Genomic DNA, 7,360 nt, shown 5'->3' on the forward strand with positions numbered 1-7,360 from the left:
GGGCAGTTCTTTAGTCTTTCTGTAGATTTTGTAAGGATATCATGATCTCTTTCCAATAAACTTTTGTTTTGTTTATATTAGGCAGAGTCAGTTCCTGTTGGTAGCAATCAAAGAACACTAAATTATACATAATATAACTGAGAACCACCTCTCCTTTCTGTAAGTACTTATTGTATTGAGAGTCTACACCACACAGTTCAACATCAACGTTCTCTAATTCCATCAGGAATGTTGCCTCCCTAGCTTGAGTGTAAACTACTTGGGCATTTCTGTTATTATTCTTTGGGATTCCATCATATGACCTAACAAGGGCTATATACTACACTAATAGGAAGACTTTAAAAACATACTAAGATGGGTAATGGTAAGAGGTGGGGTATTGGGTAAATCAGGGATAGAAAATGAACATAAAGATTCAGGGAATGCCGAAGCAGAAGTCTAAAGCCTCCTTATACCTGCTTCAAACCACTCATGACTATTGCAAAAATACAGCTCTCCATTGGACAGCAATTCAGACTAATAGTAAGTACATAAAAGCCATCATGCTCGTCATGTCACCTTGTGTTTACTCAAACCCTACTACATGAGGAAAAGAGTTGGAATCATTGGATTCCCATGGAATAATGAATGAGGCATGTATACATTATTTTTGCACAAATATATAAAAAGTTACTAGAGTGGTAATCTCATCTTTCACAAGCATTAATGATTATTGAAACTATTAAGCTAATTGGCAAGAAAAATGTATAATCTCTCATTAGATGCCATAAATGTATTATATTACCGTAGTCCCCCTCTTATTTTTGGTTTTTCTTTCTATGGTTTCAGTTACCCACAGTCCAGAAATATTGGAAAAATGGAAATTTCCAGAAATAAACAATTCAATAAGTTTTAAATTGTGTGCCATTCTGAATAGCATGATGAAATCTCTCGTGGTCCCATTCTGTCCTGCCCAGTCATGAATCATCCCTTCATCCACACTGTAGATGCTCCCAGCCCATTAGTCACTTATAGCCATTTTGGTCATTAGATCCACTGTTTAGGTTTCACAGTTCTTGTTTTCAAATAACACTTATTTTACTTAATAATGACCCCAAAGTGTAAGAATAGCGGTCCTGGCAATCAGATACGCCAAAGAGAAGCCACAAAGTTCTTCCTCTGAGTGAAAAAGTGAAATTTTCTACTTAATAAGGAAAGAAATAAATTGTATGCTGACGTTGCTGAGATCTAAGATAAGAGTGAATCTTCTATCCGTGAAATTGTGAAGAAGGAAAAATAAATTCTTGCTCGTTTTGCTGTCAAACCTCAAACTATGAAAGTTACGGCCACAGTGCACGATAAGTACTTATGGAAAAGGCATTAAATTTGTGGGTGGAGGACATGAACAGAAGAGCTGTTGATGGTAACATGCTATGCCAGAAAGCTTTGAGCCTATATGAAGACTTCAGCAAGGGATCCGCTGAAACGAGTGATACCAAGCCATTACCTGTAAGTAAGGAATAATTATACAGATTCAGAAATAGATTTAGACTGAAAAATATAAAAATTACTGGAGAGACTGCATTTGCCAATGAAGCAGCTGCTGCCACATTTCCAGCAGAGTTCAAAAAGTTGATTAGGGCTTGGTACTCTCCACAGATTCAGGCATCTACTGGCGGTCTTGCATATGGGGGCACTACTCTATTTTCAAGACTTCTTTTTTTCATTGTAGTAGAATGACGTATTTTTCTCAGCTTGCAGAGTAAAAACATCTTATTTCACAAAAATCTCAATAGTAAAGAGTGATTATTTTTAGTATATTGAATTGTTAAAGGAGTGATTATTCTACTGCTGAAGTCATTCTGAGGTGAGTTTAGAACATTTGTTTACAAGGCCTGGCTCTTCTTACCTAAAAATTGAGAAAAAAAAAAAAAAGGGGAAGAAAAACTCTTTAGGAAAAATGTTTAGATTTTTAAAAAAATAGCAACTCTTCTGGTTAAATAATGCAATGTCTAATGTTTCCTCTTTGTTTTAATCCACATAAATGCATGCCTTTTAGCAATTACAAAAGGTGATTTCAACTCAGAATGGTTTCTTTTACCTTGAAATGAATTAAACATTACCTCGCCATGCCTACCATGCTTTCCTTCATTCCCATAATTTTCTTTGAAACTTTTCTTAGACACGTATTATTATGGTAAAGTACATAAGGGATAACTAAATTAAACATGTCTGAAATTTGTGCATAAAGAACATTTTCTGAAACTAGCAATTGTCTGCGAAGTCATTCGATTTTGAAGGATATTATGAATGCTACCTCCTACAAAACTACATACAAATTATTTGAAAAATTAATCCAGGAAATGTGTAAAGAAATACAAAAAAGAAAACAAGGATACAAGAAACAGGACCAGTTAAATCTTATCCAGAAGGATTTAAAAATAAAATCTAGAGAAAAATTAAGGCTATTATAAATCCAAGATGATTGGAAGATTCCCCTTAGAGTAGGGAAATTTAATGATACAAGAATTCATTTACTTCTTTATGCATCTTGATTCAACAGAAAATATCATTTTTACAACAATGTTGTATTTGCTGTTTAATGGTTTTGGGAATGAATCTACAAAGGACAAGAAACAAAATTTAGTGACTGTCATAAACTATCAATATAATAACACAATAAAATAACTATAAAAGCCAGAAGGTAGATGGGGAAAGAGAAATTGGTAGGTAGAGTAGATGCACTAAATGTCTCATGTTTCTGAGCTGGAAATCAACAGATGCTGTCTAACATTGTTGGTGAATCTAAAAAAGGGCAACCAGAGGCAGACTAACCCTGAAATAACCAAGTTTAAGCTTCCGGAATCTTCACTGACAAGGGCACCTGCAAGGCACTGGAAGAAGCCCTAACAACTTTGTATTTGTAATTTTACATTCTTTTTTTTTTAAAGGTGACTTCCCAAGTGTATAAATTTTAGGCCTCACTTAACCAGGATCCACTCCTGAGCCACGGCCAGGGCTTTGGGAGAAACCTATACACCTGGAAGACCCTGAAACTTAAGCTTCTTTAGCTGCAAGATAAATCCAACCTGATGGAAACTACCAAAATAACTAAAAGTAGGTATCATTGATGCTCTTTGCTTCTGGGGAAGGCCCTGGTAGAATTGGGAGGATTGGGGGAAGAAGGACGAGGGACATTTGTACATTTATTTTATAGCCACCAGTGCCATTTTATTTATTTACTGACCTGTAGATGTATTTTTTTAACAACAACAATTTACAGTTTATTAGTCAACATGTACTGTCCTCTTTCATGTGTACTAAAGCTGTATATTAAAGGCAAAATATATGGCTACAATGTATATACATATATTTTATTCCTTTTTTCCACAACTGTGGTGACAATCTTTATTTTCTCCTTACACACATTTATTCTGGGTTCTGTGCTACCTTTCAAGTTAATGGAAATTCCACATGTGAAAGCAGCAGTGTGTAAGATAACAGGAAATAGAAACATCTGGCATTATATTTTTGTCCTTCGGAAGAGCTACCATGGAAAGCAAGCATCAATGATAATGGTCTTCTCTTATCAAATGTATAGTGCTACTGATAGAACTCTTAAAAATATAGGACTATTTTCTTGTTATGAAGAGTTTTCTCACGAATGAAATCTTATTCTTTCCCAAATATTTAAAAAAAGAAATTCATGATTTTCATCATAGCATCTCTGTAGCATTATAACAACAGGATTTTGCTCTTGTAAATAGCTAGTGATATTGTTTGGGGAAGATAAGCATGTATTTAGAGCTTGCAGTAGAATAAGAAAATAACTGATTTATGGAGATATTTCAAAGTCTCATGAACTACCTTGCTAACATGAAGTGTTGCTTTTTTCAGATAATTAGAATGCCCTTCACTGCCAAGAAGAAGTACAACTGCAAGCAGACACTAACTCCATGGTAACATGCAGTTCAGCATTTTCCTTTTCAATACCCGAGAAACGTCATTTCTTTGAACTTCTGCTCAGGCATTTTTTCTCAGTAACAGGTTAGACAACTAGCGGCAAAGGAAATGTTTAAACATGTTGAAACTAGAAAGCGTTGTTGGATCATTCAGCCACTTACACGAGGAAGGACAGCCTTGGCAAATGAAGGGGAAGACAGAGGAGGGTATGTATAGATTCCCTCCCAGCCTTGAATTTAGAACGGATTGACTGGAGGATCCCAGCAAGTAACTGGGGTAGCGTAACTGCTTTTCTTTTTGCTTATCTCCTGGATAGCTCTGCAAAGAAGGACCAAGTGTAAGAAGAGGATCTAATTTAAACAGTATAAATGCTGTCTTTTGATTTGTCACACTGCTTACTTCCAGTTAATAGGTTAATATCATCAATATGATTTTTATTACTTTTTAGAGTTAGGGATGACTAATCCTCAATTTGGTATGTGGTGTGTGTGTGTGTGTGTGTGTGTGTGTGTGTGTGTGTGTTAAATAATTCATTTTCAAGTTTTTCTAAGAAAGCCTCCATGGACATTTATAATACCAAATGGCCTCTATAGGGTATTGTAAAAAGTTAGGCTATTTTAAATGAAAAAAAAAAAATATTAGGAAATGGAAGCATTACATATGAGATTAAACCTTGCATAATGAATGATAAATTAGGAAGAGCTTGTTGGTAAGTTAAGTTGGAAGATTAAAGAATCTCCAAGGTCCAGTCAAATCTATGTTTCTTTGAGTAACAAGAAAAGACTACATGAAGAAATTCAGATGCAAAATACAGCACTGATTTTTTTTTTTTTTTTTAATTCTAAAATACTCTTGAAAGTGCTTGCCTATAATGGCATGGTAGGCTACAGTTGGCATGAGAGGTAATTGGTGAAAACAATGATTTGTTTGCAAGAATGAGCAAATAATATATGCCTTTGGGAAGTTATGGAACATAAAAGAAAAATGTCAAAGTATGTAGGCAAAAATACTTATGGGTGGAAAGTTCATTAGAGAAATGATTTTAGAAGCAGGCATTTAAAAGCCCAAGAGAAGTTGGTGATAGCATAATTAACAGTAAAAATTAAAATTACGAGTTATTTTAAACTAGAAAAAAATGAATAATTATAATTACTATACAATAACAAAGCACTTACAGGAACAGAATGCCATGCAAGGATATTAAAGACTAAATGAGTAATTTGGCATCATATTCTAGAATTCAAACGATCAAGAGAATAAAGGAAAATATCAAGGAGGATCAACACAAATTTTATTAAATGTTTATCAGTGGAGAATATTCATTCTATAGGTCTCTGGATCTTGTCCCTGCTATTTCTCCAAAATCATCTCATTTCCCCTCACCTTCCCCCCACCATACCTTGTGTTCTTGTCACATGATCTTCTTTCACTTATATGAACATGACAAACTCTGCCCAACTTCAGGTTTCCTGATGATACTGTTTCCTCTGCTATAAATGGTCTTCTTCCCACTCTGCTTGGCTAGCTCTTCCTCATCTTTTAGTCTTAGCTTAAAACATTGTCGTGGCCCTTTACGATTCTTATTAAACAAAGCTGTAAACATCCCAATGCTACCCCAAGACTACATTATTTTGTGTTTCAGCTCTCCTTACATTTGTTTTCTGTAGAACACCTATCAAAACTTGGAATTATTTTATTTTTTAAGACTAGAAATTAATGTCACAACTAGAAATTAAGCTCAATGTGGGAAGGGACTGTGTCTCTCCTTTTCACTCTTGGGAGCCCCATTATACTACTTGGCATATAGCAGGAACAAAATAAAGAATGTCTAAATCAATGATAATGGATTAATGAATTTATAAATAAAACATGTAAATAATATGATGTAAAATATAACAAAATAGGTAGACAAATGTCTGTTCTAATGTTGCCCTTTGCAAACATATCACGTTTTCCCAACCTATTTGTAAAATTCCGGCTTAGTTTAGACCATAAACCACAGTGTAGCTGCCAGCGATCATGGAGAACAATTATCTGAACGTTTTGGTTACTATAGTTTAGAGGTGCATACCAAGATTTAGCAGAGTAGCAGATTTTCCAAACATCAGAGAGGGAGTCAGATGCTAAGGGGCAAAAAGCTTTCTGAGAAAATTTCACGACAAGAGCCAACAGTCCTCATACTGGGATTAATTGTGCACAAGGGCTGGGGAAGAGCTCTACTTAAGGAAAACAAGTGAGTTCATTCAACAGCTATTACCAAGCTCTTGTTGAGTACCTATTGAAAACATATTTTGTGCCAAGCTCACTACCAAGTCCACAGAAGACAAAAAAGAATAAGATATCTCTGCTTTCACGAAATTCAGTGTCTAATAGAAGAAACACACATGTATAGCTATAGAGTTTTCTGCAATTTTGAGAATTATGTCCTTGAAAACTCTGTGACAAGATAATATGTAAGCTAAATATGTAAGAATTTAAGTGTCAACAAGAATGTGAGACAAAGTTCAGAATGAAAACAGAAAGGTCAAATATATGGTGATGGAAAGAGAACTGATTCTGGGTGGAGGGCACACAATGTCATATATATAAATGCACACCTAAAATCTATGTAACTTTATGAATAATTGTCACCCCAATAAACTTTAAACAAATAAAATAAAATAAATGAAAATAAAAAACAAACAAAAAACCAGAAAGGTCATATTAAATGTGAGATTTATATCCTTAAGAACAGTTTTTCAGTGCAAAAGATATTATTCAAGGGTTTCTTTTGATATTAATATTTGAGATTCAGTTTATCAAGGCTCTTTTTAAAAATTTTAAGTTGCACATATAAACCTACTCTACTTTAAAGTCTGGTAAATTTTAGCAGTTTCTAAATAATATTTGATAGGTCCCATTTAATATAACATGTAAACTATATTTATAAATATAAAATATTCAATTTGTTCCTTAAGTCATTTGATTGTATGACTTAAACAAAATCCTCACAAGTATAAAATTGGTTCTTATAAAGATATTAAAAGTTAAACTTCTAAATAATTTGATTCTTAAGTTCCCTTAAATGTTTTAATATATGCACTCAATGAGGGCTTACTTTAAAAATCAAAAGTCTAAATCACTCATTGAAAATTAGAATTAAATGCTTGACATATGTTGCTCTAAAAGGTCATTTTTTTTATTGCAAGGACGTTCCAAGCATGCTCACATTCCATAATATGGTGATTCTGATTCTCTGTAATATTTCTGTACTTAATCCTAGATCTTTTAATAGTTGGGAAATGCTTACTTGATAAGAAATGTATATCATCCCAATAAATTTCAGCATAAATTCATCATTGCTTGGTTTTACAACCAGAGCTTTTGGCTCTGATGCTGACTGGATTCTTAGTGACTAATGGGACAGGTTTAGCATGAC

The sequence above is a fragment of the Rhinolophus sinicus genome, linkage group LG02, assembly GCF_036562045.2.
Source record: "Rhinolophus sinicus isolate RSC01 linkage group LG02, ASM3656204v1, whole genome shotgun sequence".
Classification (NCBI taxonomy): Eukaryota; Metazoa; Chordata; class Mammalia; order Chiroptera; family Rhinolophidae; genus Rhinolophus; species Rhinolophus sinicus.